Source organism: Cygnus atratus, chromosome 5 (genome assembly GCF_013377495.2).
Source record: "Cygnus atratus isolate AKBS03 ecotype Queensland, Australia chromosome 5, CAtr_DNAZoo_HiC_assembly, whole genome shotgun sequence".
Taxonomy (NCBI): domain Eukaryota; kingdom Metazoa; phylum Chordata; class Aves; order Anseriformes; family Anatidae; genus Cygnus; species Cygnus atratus.
The window spans coordinates 53942567-53955682 of record NC_066366.1 but is presented as its reverse complement, the minus strand read 5'-3'; the positions used below and the strand labels follow the sequence as shown (position 1 = coordinate 53955682).

The window sequence follows — 13116 nt, the reverse complement described above, 5'->3', positions numbered from 1 at the left end:
CAAGTCAGCCCCTCTGAATTTTAGTAAATCCTCATTTCTGGGGGTGAAACTTCATAAGAACATTTTCATACACAATCATAAAATGCATAGACAAGCTATCAAGCAGGAGCTTGACCATACTGGAGATCATAACACATACTGCTTCAGGAACATGAGTCTTAAACTCACTGTCTGTATTTTCCTGTGGTCAGGAAAACAATAGCTTAAAGGGGAATTTGTTTTTACACATTGTGGAACAAAGAGTATAAAGTTAGAGAGTAAAACAGATTGCTTATGTTCAACAAACTTTAAAAATACTGTAAAATACAGAAGAAAGACACCCTTTACTCAGGACGCGCAAGGCCTTTGCATCTTTTTCTGGTTTATAACCCACTTCTAAAACTTAAGCTCCTTTAATTTAAAGCTCCTTTTATTTATTTTCACTCAGTTTTTATTACAGCAATATTTTTTTCCCTGTGCTTAAGAAGTAAACAAGTCTTAAAACAACTAATTCTTTGTAAAATGCTTTTCTGAGATTCCCACCTTGAGTTAACTAAGAAAAGCATGAGCAGTCCTCACAATGCAGAAGGAAGTTATCAGATTTTGATGTAGTGAACATCAGTTGAATTAGCCTGAATGCCTTCTGTGGTAGAAAGTGTTAGAATTTACTTTAAACTGTAAAGGGTCAAATACTTAGGAAAGAAACCCCAACAAACTGTAAAATGCTTTATTAGTGTTGTCAAAAATTAGTCATTAAAAACCAGCAACAATTCAGATTTTCCCTTGTGGTATTTTTCTTGTGAGAACAGTGCAGACCGTCATGCAAGCCTGAATCACAGATAATCCACACAATGTGGTATGGAATCACATTGTGCTGGTACTGGCCTTTGGGAAGGATGGATGTCTTGGAGGGCCTTAGTACAAAGAGACTGTCAGCAATGAGTGTGGGTAGGTCTCAGGACTGAGGTAGGTATATCTCTAAAGCTTTATTTTCTAGATGTCCCCACTCTTACCTGCTTTGGAACCACTGAAATGACCAGGAAATAGGAAGGAGTGGTCTCAGCAACTTTGAGGATAGTAGGCATATGAAACTAGGTTTGCTGGCAGTGTGCAACAAGAAAAATGGCAGAGGGGAACATCTTACTCTCACCTCTGTCCCCCTGCCAATACCCACCACAAAACCGAAGAAATACTGTAGGCAGGCCAGGGATAAACTCACTGTTTATTTCAAGCTACTAGTAAGAAGCTGTTATTTATTTAAAACTTCAAACGAAGTTACAAAATCATAAGCATAAAAATCAGCAAAGGATGTGATCTTTTTCCCCACCATAACATAAACCACAATATGACAAATTACCAGGGGTCTGCAGCAGTCAGAAAAAAAAACAAAACAAACTTTTGCTCTTTCTTCATAAAGGATTTTAAGAATAAAAGTCATAAATACTTAAACTACCCAGGGTAGTAGATGCAGGAGCTCACAGTGTTGCTGTCAGAACCTGGCTTCCCCTTGACTGCCTTCGTAGTAAGACTTTTCAAGTTGGATCCAGAGAAGACTTGCACGTGCAAAAATGGCTTTGGTTTGTCTAAGTACCAGCCAATGCTGGACAGAATGTTTCTAACAGGACATTGACAATTTACCCATTTCCATTCTACATAATATAGAAGGATCTCTGCATGCGAGACCACAGTCAATACTTATGTCTGGATGCATGTTGGCATGGGTTCCCAACAAGAGTCTATCACTTGGCATATCTAAGAGGTCAGCCTTCAATGTGGCAGCCTGCGAAATATCCTCAGGGTCATCTCCCTTATTTCACAGTCCATATCACCAAAAGGTGTCAGAATTATTCTAAGAAGTCCTTTGTGTTTGACTTGTCTGCTCTTTGTGGGCTTCATGACTTGAGGACTTGACATGGACTCGAGGCCTTGCTTTTTCCAGGTGCAGCTCCACTAGAGATCTATGCATGCTCAATCCTTCACTTCTAGGCAGAGCATGTCCCACCTACTGGCTTTAACTCCTTCATACTGGGCACAGATGCTATCTCAGCCTGTAGACTATAAAAGAAATCGGTGGAGAAGTTAAGGTACCACAAGACTTGGGTGTAAGGTTGGGAAGATAGGTAAAATCTTCCTCTCACTTTAGTAGTCCTGTTGCACAGAGCCTATAGACTCTGGTGATGCAGAAGGGAAAAGGCCATTTGGTTTGAATAGGCAGTTTCTCTGCTTGCCCTTTGCTATTAGTTTCCCTTGTTTAGTGTGTGGGTATCATATATGACAATGGGAAGGAGAAATACTTTAGAAAAACAAACAAACAACTCCTCCCTTTCTCAAAAAAAAAAAAAGAAGAAGAAGAAAAAAAGAAAAAGCAATAAGAAACTGTGGTTGTAAAACCACAAAAATTGGCAATGAGGCTTCAAGGCAAGTGTAAGCCTTGAAATTTCTTTTAGCTCTTAAAAAAAATCCAAACCAAAAAAACCCCAAAGCACAACAACTCTCTTTCCATGGATTCCAGCTTAATGATTCTCCCTCACACAATTTTTTTTAAGGAAGATTTGAAATAATTTTTATTAAGCTTTGGCATGAGCCTTTTTTGCTGCTTTATGTTTCCTAAAGAACATTGAATGATACTTTTCCTATTTTATTTTTGTCTAGAAATTTGAGAAATGCCAAATTTGCTCTGTTATGGCTTTCCTAGTGACTTTCTGGATATCTCAGAGGATAGGTATTGATTTCTCTCTCAGCAGAACAGCAGGAGAGAAAATGTTGATTCTTTAACAAAGAAAATATTAATCAAAGCCTTTGTTAGTTGCTGAAAATAAGGAATAATTTAAAGCAAAAAAAAGAAAAAAAAGAAACAAAGGCTTTAGCATAGTCTCACTTTGCAGTTGCTTTTTACAGTTGTTTAGTTTTCACTCTCTTGACGTTTGTAATATCGTGTGGTCAATTGTAAGAGAGTCATTGACAGCAGACTTTCTAATACAAAAGGAACAAAGTAAGGGGAAAAGAAAAGCAGACAGGGTGGGCTAATATTTAGAAAAGAGCCATTCTTTGTGATTCCAGTTCTACATATAACATGCCCTGTGGCCCTTTTGTACCTCAGTTCCTTGGTATGTAAATTATGGGTGAGAACAATTGCACTTTCTTTTTTTTTTTTTTTTTTTTTCAAAGTACACTGAGATGGAAAGATGTAAAATGCTCACAAATTATTCTTCCTGTGTGTCAGAGAAGTGGTATTTGATCCTGTTTGTATCTGAAAGTAACACTGTCAAATTAGCCTTCATTGGCACCTGAAGTACACAGAGCAAACAAATGATATTAATGAAAACCAAATGTGGTAATTTAAAATGCTGTCCATTAGGTAATCTGTTTTTAGTGATAACAAATAAAAAAAAATCATGGATAACAGTATCTTGTCCCTGTAAAGCATCTCATGAGTTACCAAAGGGGCGAAAGTGTGGCAAAAAAAGTATTTTCAGTTGCACAGCTGCACCTTTACTTACCGAGGAAGAGGATATCACTAATCAGTTTTGGAAATCTTGTCCAATAATCAGTCACAGATGATAATGGGCAAGTGAGATCTTGAACTTTTTTCTCTCCTCTGTCCCCAGCTGAAGCTGGAGGTTCCTACAATTTACAGGCATTGATTTATGAACACAGAAAGATTAAACCAAGCTGTTGAAATGGTAGAACCCTCCAGCTGTCCCCTGTGCTCTCCTTTTCTCATGGAAGTACCTGTCCATCTGGAAAGAATGTCTGAAGCGCATAGGTAACTTTTGATGAGAAGCCAGAGGTCATTGGCAAAGCAAGCAGTCAAAAATTTCTGGTTAGCTGAACGTGTCAGGCTGTAGATGATGTTAAATGAAGAGCTGATTCATGGATAATTTGATCATCCGCACCACTATGGGCAGTGGCTAAGAAGGGACCGGTAATAACAGGGGGCTTCTGCCATCTCACTTAGACACACTACCATCCAGTGATCAACAGTGACTCACTGTTTTGTCTGTACATTCCCCAGGAGCCTGAGGGTTCACTTTTGTACATGCACCTTAATTTGGACAAGGCAAAGCAACTCAATATATAAATCACATACTGACCTGAAAGGGATCTAGGAATAGAGATCTCTATGTTTATGCCTCCACATTCTAATATAGAAAAAAAAAAGTATATTCAGGAAAACATATATGTACATGAAAACATTATCTTGTAAATGTAAATAGCAAATACGTGTTATGTATAGACTTGCTGAGATGCTCTTTTGCATTCCAAGTTGAAGCACAGCACGCTCACTAGTCCAAATTCCTTCCCCTCACCCCCTTCAATGTGCCACTTTGGTATGCTTAACTTTTGAGATGGTTGAGATGAATATAGTTGGATTTTGTTGACCGCTTCCTTAGGATGGGAAGGATGCTTTGCTAATTTAAAGTCATAAAACCAAATGTGTTAAAGCAGCATAATTTGAAATAAAGTAGTGGGTATTTAAGTAATGCCAGAAGACATATAAGAAGATATTTAAGTTATAGTGGTGGATGATGCAGTGTGGTAAAGGGACTTAGTCAGTTAGGGATGTTCACATGCTGAGAGAATCAAACATTTCACAAAATGATGGAGTTGCATCTGCTGATTTATTTCTAAAAGCCACCACAGAGGGTTCCATCCAGCTTGCTGATTGGGGTACGTGAGTAGGAAAAGTGAGAAAAGTTCAGTCCCCTTTGTCTAATGGGATGAACTGTTGCATTGTCCACTGGCTGAGTTATAGCGAGCTTCTAATCTATGAAGTAATCTTGGTTTGTGTGGCAAGGCATTCTTCATTTTACTCCATGAAACACACATGCTTCTGTGCAGACAGCAGTCGAATATTCACTTTGTCAGAGGAAGAGAGCACAAGTAAAGAATAGGGATTCCTTGGACACTCAGATTACACAAAGAGACCACTGTTTCTTCTCTCTGCTTCTCTGCTCCCAGTATGTATGGTGCATTTTACATGAAATTGCTGCTTGATACGGTACAGAAAAAGTACTTGTAGAAGGGAAAAAAAGGATGCCTCCTTATATCCTAGTAAGTCACCTATTGATCCTGCTGTGCTTCAGTTTTTGGTGTCTGTTTTGGGCCCAGATCTTCTTGATTGTGCTTGAGGCATTGAGCAAACTTTTAAGTAGGACACCTTCTTTGGAGGACTTTGAGGTCTGTTGAGCTAAGGGAAGAACTAAGATCCTTTACTGCCTGGGCAACCACTAGGTGATTATATGAAGACAAGAATCCAACTGTTTTTAGAACCTATTTTTAAGAGAAAAGCATGAACTATGCTTTTTTTTTTTTTTTTTTTTTTTTTGGGCAGACAGATACGTAACATGGGTCGAGGCTTCTGGACTCAAGATAACCTGTAAATCAAACTGTCTCCCTGGATGAGCAAGATTTAAGGCATTTACCTCTAGGTAGTTGCCCCCTGAATATATTGCTATCGTGCTTGTGTGGTGTGTTGCCTGCTTTGGATTGCATTCTGAGGCACTAACTTACCCTGTGCATTGAATGGCACTCCAATGTTGTTTTTTTTTTTTAATTTTCCTGTAGGAACTGAGTGACCGAAGGATAGGTGTTATATTGGCTAGCATTGAAGAATCTAAATCTTTTACTGGATCTCATCCAATTTAGCAGCAATGCAAATTATCATATTTTAATTATGAAGCACAGCTGATAGTTTTTATGCACGTTTTAAAAAAGGAAAAGGTCTTAAAAATTGATATGTTAGTGAGAAGCTCATTCTGTATCAGATTCCTGAAGGATTACACTGCAGGAGAAGCAAGAGAACCCCATTAAACTGTCAAAATGTTCATATCATGAAATATCACCACACAAAAATTTAAAAGCAAAAAAACTCAAAGCAAAATCAACAAAGCACAACTGTTACTGGCATTCTTCCTAGGATAGTTTTTTCTTGCCTTCCTCATAAAAACAATTATGAAAGAAGGACAAGTAGCTTACCAGATTCACTGGTATGCTCTGGTAAATCTTTATGGTAAGCATTTGAGTTTCAAGAGCATACAAGTGAATCCTCATCTTACTCACATGCATGCTCTATGAGTTGCTGTGTAGAGATCTGTTTTCTCTTGCCTTGCACCTCATATTTCATTTCCTACCACTACAAAAAGCATGTAAAAATCAGAATATTAGCAATTTATTTACCAATGTAAATGACTGCACAGAAGGAACTAAGGAGTTTTGCAGTTGTGATACCCCTAGTGGAAATAATTATCTCCAGTTTAAACACTATAAATCACAGCTTAAAGAAGTTCATTTTAAAGTCGACTTGCCTGTTTAACAGCAGGTCTGCTTTCTCTCAGGAGTCAGTGTCTGAGTGGTAGGTTATCCTGCTATTGCTTTCCTTCATTGGTCCTGTATTACTTCTTCCCCAGCTTCCCTCCTGCTGAAATAATTGTGGTGCTAATAACAATGTGTGAGGAAATGACCAGATGTGCTAGTTTTCTTAGATAATTATACCCATTTTTCCAAATTTCCAGACATTTTTTCATTTCTTTATTAACTCACTGGTGCCAGGAATTGGATTTTTCCAGTACATAAATCCTAATTAGTGAGCCAGAGGATTGAGCACTCCGTTTTACTCCTGATGTATCATTTCCCCTCTGTTCATGCTTAATTGGCATTTTGAAAAGCAAACCCTTGTGTTTCTAAGTGTAAAAAAGCAAATACAGGAGTGTTTTGGGAGAGAAATGGAAAACTTGTAAAGGGAGGAAAAATGTGAAGAAGATGCAGTTGGGCTTAGGGCCATCTGGTCATTCTGAGGTTGCATGGCATAGAGGCCGGCAGGATGGCTGCGCTGCTTTAGGCTGAGCTGCCTCCTCCTGGCACCAGGAGGGACTGAACCCCATTCTGCCAACCCCGTGTTACCATCTGCTTGCCATGGGCACAGAGGGAATTTATTAAACAGTGCTCCTGTGGGGCATCTTTAGATTAATTCCACAGAGCCAAGGCAGTATTTGGTGCAATGGTGATGTGCACTGCCCTTACGGGCTTTCCCTGTTTCTGCTTATCAAGGCCAGAAACAGAAGGCAGAATGAGGAGGAGATGGAGGAAGAGGCAGAGGCTTGTCAGGAGTGAGAGTACCCTCAGATTCCATGTTTAAGGACTCTGTCAGTCTTAGTGTGTACTTAGGTGTGCTTTGAGCATGTGGGAAGAGTTGGTGGACGGTGGCAAGGCAGGAAGAGTGCCACATGTGGAAGAATGAGTCCATTAACCATGGCTGGGAAGAGAACTTGCAAAAAAAGGTGTTTCTCTGGATATATATGATTATAGGGAACTGAAGAGATTTGTGAGGTTCTGAGATTTTGCTGGGTGGCAGAAGGAAGGTAAAAAAAGTTTGAGGGTTCCTGTTGGCACTGGTACGTTGCATTCTGACGCCAAAGAAGTCAATCAAAAGATGAGATGACAAAGTGGAGGCCTGTCCTGCCACCTTGTACTGGAAAGTTTGCATCCTGCAAAGGAAAAATGGAGAGTGGAGGTAGAAGATGGTGCCCTTTTTCAGCTTTTACCCATGTGCTATATAGGATAGGGGCAAGGGAAGCAAGCCTGATATGTGCAGCCTCACTACTTACCAGTTGGTAAGAAGGGAAATAGATAGCAAGACTTTCTGTCAGCTAGGAAGGGGTAACAAAGTTCAGATCTTACCCCATCTCCACACAGGTCTATCCAAAACTTAAATCTCTTGAGGTTCAGAAGAGGATGATTAATTCTTTTTTCATTTTTTGTGCTAATGCATTAATTGGTTCCAGGCAGACTGGGAACAGCAGAGCCAAGATATTGCAAGGAAGGCTGCAGTCCAGGTAATGTGAGGGTTGTCAGAAGGCTGAGAAGCACCAGAAAGTTCATAAAACCTGGAGTCTATCATTCCCCAAAATGTTTTGCAGGTCCAGAAACTCTGAACAGTGCCATGTTTTTGGGGTGCTCAAAGAGAAAGAAAGAAAAGATGGGAAATGTCATAATACTTTGAAGTTACTCCAGCACTGCTGTACTGCCTCAAAGGAAACCTCAGGAATTTGTCTCCTAACCCTGGGTACCATATTTCTGACTCCTATGGCCATCCTCCCAGCTGGGCAATATCAGTCCTTAGCACTACATATTAGGATTCCTTGTCCTGAAACATAAAGCGTTACCTTTTTTCTTATGACCCAGCTGAGTCCTAGCATTCTTGGCTGTGTGCATGTGGGTGGCCCTCTTCATTAGCCAAAGCCTGAGCCTGTTGTCTCTTTACTACCTGCTTGTGTTGTGGCTGGTTCAAAACCTGTCACTGAATAATTCATGCTTATGAGGTGCTCTCCCCTTGGAGTGGTCCGATTTGGTGTGTCCTCCCAGTACTCATACTGGGAGAAAAACAGCATAACAACAATCTTTAAGGGGGTGCATCGCCAAATACTGCCCTGCCAGTCAGCAACAACACAGTATCACCAAACCACAAGAGCTTTTATATGAGGCTTTTATTTAAAGGAAGTAAAAAATGCTGGCTTTAGACATATTAATTTCTCCTTTTTATTAGCTTTTAGGGAATGAACAACAGCTCAGTGAGATGTGTTTGTAACAAATACAGGTTATGAAATAAGTGTATTTCATTATTTGTTCATTTTGCAATGAAAGGCTCTCCAAATCTGCCTCCTAAATGGTTTAACTCAACATTAGACTTGATGCTGCCAAATACCGACTGCTTCAATAGACGATGAGTTTCAAATTCCTCTTTTACATGGGGAATGTGATATACAACAATGACCTCAATTTTCTGCTCTGTCCTCAGATTCACCTCTTTTTTGGCTGTCTCTTTTTCTCTTTCAGTATCTTATAATTTTTAAAGTCCTGAGTGTCTTTTAAGGGCACTACTGTTTAATAGTCAGATAGTATACCTCTAGTGGGTCTTCTGGTGACCTTTTACAACTGAGTATTTAATAGAATGCAATTAGAAGCTCTGATCCTTAGACCTTGACCTGTCTAGACCTTGTATACAACCAAGTGACCAGACAGCCCTTAACACTCATTAGGAGTTATCAGGACCACACTTTACAAAGCTATGTGAGGAAACTGTTTAGATTTAGCCTCAAGCCACCTGCTTCATAATCTGTTGCTGTGCACTCAGTTGATCCTGCTGTCCTTATAGTAACTGGAAAGCTACCAATCATTTCATTTTAAAGCAAATATTCTAATTCAGGAAGTATAGAATGGAAAGCTGGTTGCTATATCTGTCAGCATGTGACCTTCAGAAAGCCTGTAATTAGGAAAGATTATGGAAAAACTGGTCACATCATTGTAAAATGGAAGAAAAATATCTAAAGAAGATTAGTGAACTCAGGAAAAAAAATGTTTTGATACAGTGTGTTCACCTGGGATAAGCTCAAGAACTGTTTTTGATTTTACAGATAATATATTTGTCTTGTTCTTATCTCTGAAAGTCCCTTATATCTTTAAAGCCAATTAGTACTCTTTACTATTAGTTAAAAAAATAATAAAATCTCTATATGCATTTCTGAAGAGTGGCCTATTGGGCATGCCACTAAGAAACACAGGGAACAGTTTTCATTCTTCTTTGTTAGTTTTTGAGTCTATATGTGCATATATTATCAAATGTTGTTAAATTTCATTTTGCCTAGTCCATAGATCTGTTCCTCCTCTTTCTTATTTTTTCCCACTTTATTTTCATCCTAAGGAGATAAACTAGTTTTTGTCTAAGTTTTAACTGAGACTTTGGAATCCATTATCATCCCACATGTCTATTTTTTTTTTTAACACAAACGCAGCTAATCACGTAACAAAGGAAAGGAAAGATGAAATTCTTAAGATTTCTTTGATAAATTTTCAGTGGCTTAGGAAAAGAACCAAACACATTTGATCTTGATCCTTTCTGGAAACTATTCTATGGCACCAAATGTATCCATATATAGAAGACAGATTTTATTTAAGAAAGTGTCTGAATGATCTTGTTAATGCTAATACATTTCAGTTATTTGTCTTTTGAAGAGTAGTCTGTTTTGAGATGTTAACTGCAAATAGAGGAAATGAAGTGTTGATGTCGTAAGGAATAATTTACTATGTCTGGAGAGTTCTAAAGCAAAACAGCTGGATCAATTTGTTTACAAAATCCGTGTAGATAAAAAGCACTCTCTCTCCAAGGAATCAGTTTGTGCCCTTTCTGAAGAATCATTATAAAAAAATAAAATAAAAGGGAAAGTGGGCTATCGTCATACACAGAAAGCTTCTGGGAATTTGTTTATTAAGGAATGCAAAGAAAGTTTGAAATCCTGTTTTGTGGGAGATCAGATAGTTACTGAAAATGTAGTATGGTTTTGTGATCTTAATTTATCCTGGCCTGCCCTGTTTATCTGCTTCCCTGATGCCCCCCAGCTTAAAAAATAATAGATTTTAGAAGTTGAGATAAAACAGTATATAGGAGATATGCCAGAGCTGGATGTGGAATGGAGATAAAACCTTTGGGGTACTGCAATCCATATTTTCTGTGGACACAAACTTCTTATGGTAATAGAAAAAATTGTAATGTAAAAAATAAGCTTTTGATTTTGGAGGTCCAGCTCTTGATGCTACTGGATTCTGTGGGAAGTGGCCCCTAAGTTAGAGAAAAGCATATTTAAGTTGAACTTATAGTGGTAATGGTTTCATCTTTAGCAAAAGAGAAAAAAAAAACAACTTTTTTTGTATTCAGGTGCCACAATCTATAGGAGCACAGAACTCCATTTGCTGATATTGCACCTGCTCTTGAATGATATTTTGCATTCTTCCTTTAAGAAATCTAACTACTGCCATTAATATAATCACAGCGATATTTGCCATGAGTTTATCACTGGGTTAAATTACAATGGTAATTTTATTTAGAATGCTAGTAGAGTCTCCTAATGGGACTGCAAGTATTTTGAGAGTAAAGGGCTCTTTGAAAAGTCTTCTGCTATAGTTACTATAGGCAATAGTTTAGTTGTGTTAGCTAAGGAGTTTTGTTATGGCCATAGTTCCTGAGGTCTGTGTCTGAATGTTGCATATTTTCAAGAGCTGCTTCATGCACTTCCATAATTCATAGCATTTTTTCATGTGGCATTTGCAGGACTTTATCTTGAAAAGTGATCATGAACCATGATAGATGAAGAGTTAATGGATATTTGTCTCTAAGACACATTTTAAGACACTGTATGTGACCTTCATTTTTTCCCATTTCATTTATGTTTCTTTGCATCCTTTTAATTATAATACTGATGCAAAATGCTAACATTGAAATTTACTTTTGTGGTTAGTGATTTGATATGCTCAGATATCTCTGTTACTTTCTTGAAAAGGCCAAAAACATGGGCTGTTACTGCTCTTATAGCTACCCCTCTTGAACTCCAAGGGGAATATCTCAGTATTATATTTTTTTACTTTGTTGAGAGAAGTGAAACCTCCATCTCTCTTGTGGGACATTATCCTTGGAGTGCCTTAAACAACCATGTAGAAGAAGAATGGCTCTGGTACAGATTCTATCCTGATTCTATCCTGATTCTATCCTAAGTTTGGTCATGAATCTGAAGGTTGTGGTTCAGACAAACCTCAGATCCATATAAATTCAATTGCAACTCAGCATCAACATCCACAAATGAGTCCCATTGTTGTTGACAATATACTGAGCTCATAAAGAATCTGGTTGCAACACAAACAAAGAGGATCATTATATAAATCAAAAGAAGATGAAAGTAGAGCCCACATCTTTCGGCTTGAATACTAAAAGTCTGCCAAGAAGAACAAAATTTACCTCTTGTAAGGGTGATGAGTTGCAATTTCTTTTTGGCTTATTTTGTTTTACATAGTAAAGAAAATGAGAGAATGTCCTGATTAAATCATATGGATTCCTTCTTGTTCTAACATGCAGATTTATTTAAAATTAGCATGAAGTCTTAATATTTTTAGTTCATTTTATGACCATTACACCAGTCCTGTGAAATGATACTGGTTATCTCCATCCTGAAATTCTGAAAGGAAGAAAGAGAATATTTGTCTTCCCCAAGAAAACACTACAAAGTCATTAGACTTGCCTGGATTAGATGTTCTGTTGTTTCTAGAACATGAAATCTTTATTTAATGTGTTCTTTTGCAGAGAAATTTTTCATGCAGATGCTGAATAATTTCCCAGTAGCGTGGAGAACATTGCAAAGATGTGGAGTTTTGTGAAGTGGTTCTGTTTCTTGGTGTGGACAAGAGAAGTGTGTGCATAATAACTGGTTAATGATGTGTATTTACACATTTATTAACAATAATTATGCAATAGTTTTTATGGTCTGCAGCAGTAGGGTCTCGGAAGTCACCACATATTTTATTGTAAAGTGGTTTAGTCATACAACCCAATGTTTTAGATTTACTTTGCAGATGTATTTTCTTTTGTAGGTCATTTAAAAACAGAAAAGCAATCTAATAGTTTCTTTATTTTGTAGATTAGTGGAATCATTTCACGGTCTTCTGGTAATTGCTAGAGAAATTAATGGAGTTTTTGGAAAAGGTTCTATGATAAGTAAGTAAGAATTTAGAGTGAGATCCAAAAAAGCACTTAGATGCCTAAAGAAAAACTTAGGCAGAATTTAGGTACCTAAATTCAAGGAAGTGTTCTGATCCCCCTGTGTGTAGACACAGTGGCACTGCACTGTTGAGGCTTCTTAGGCTGCTGAGAACCCAGTATTCTGTTAATGCATGTGGTCAGCAGTGCTGTTGCTTTTCTGGAGCTAAACACTGAACTGCCTTTTCCCTTTCTAAGAAAATGTGGTAGACATATACTAATTGTCCTGCTATCTACACACCTTTCTGGAGTTTAAATCTAGTTGCTACACATCAAGTGGGTCAACTATGTGCTGTTAGTATGGAATTCACAAAACACAGTCTTCAGTTTCATTCAAAATGGAAGCCTCTCACTTGGTGCTCTAAATTCTGCTGTTTGAATTGGTCCAGTCTTGGTTCAGGAATTCTACCTGCTGAAGAGCAAGCTTGCCAAATAATTTCAAATGAGATGCTAAACAGTGTAACAGGATTGCCAACTTCATTTATTATTGATTGGAGATATGTATTGTATCTCTGTAACAAGAATAACCACCACATTTTCTATCCATATGGAGCCAA

General features: G+C 38.0%; 1 long non-coding RNA gene across 41 annotated transcripts in view; it reads left to right on the top strand.

Moving 5' to 3' along the window:
• LOC118250285 (uncharacterized) overlaps positions 1-13116 on the top strand; it is a 223119-nt gene that overhangs the window by 47939 nt on the left and 162064 nt on the right. The gene's annotated exons all lie outside the window — the stretch shown is intronic.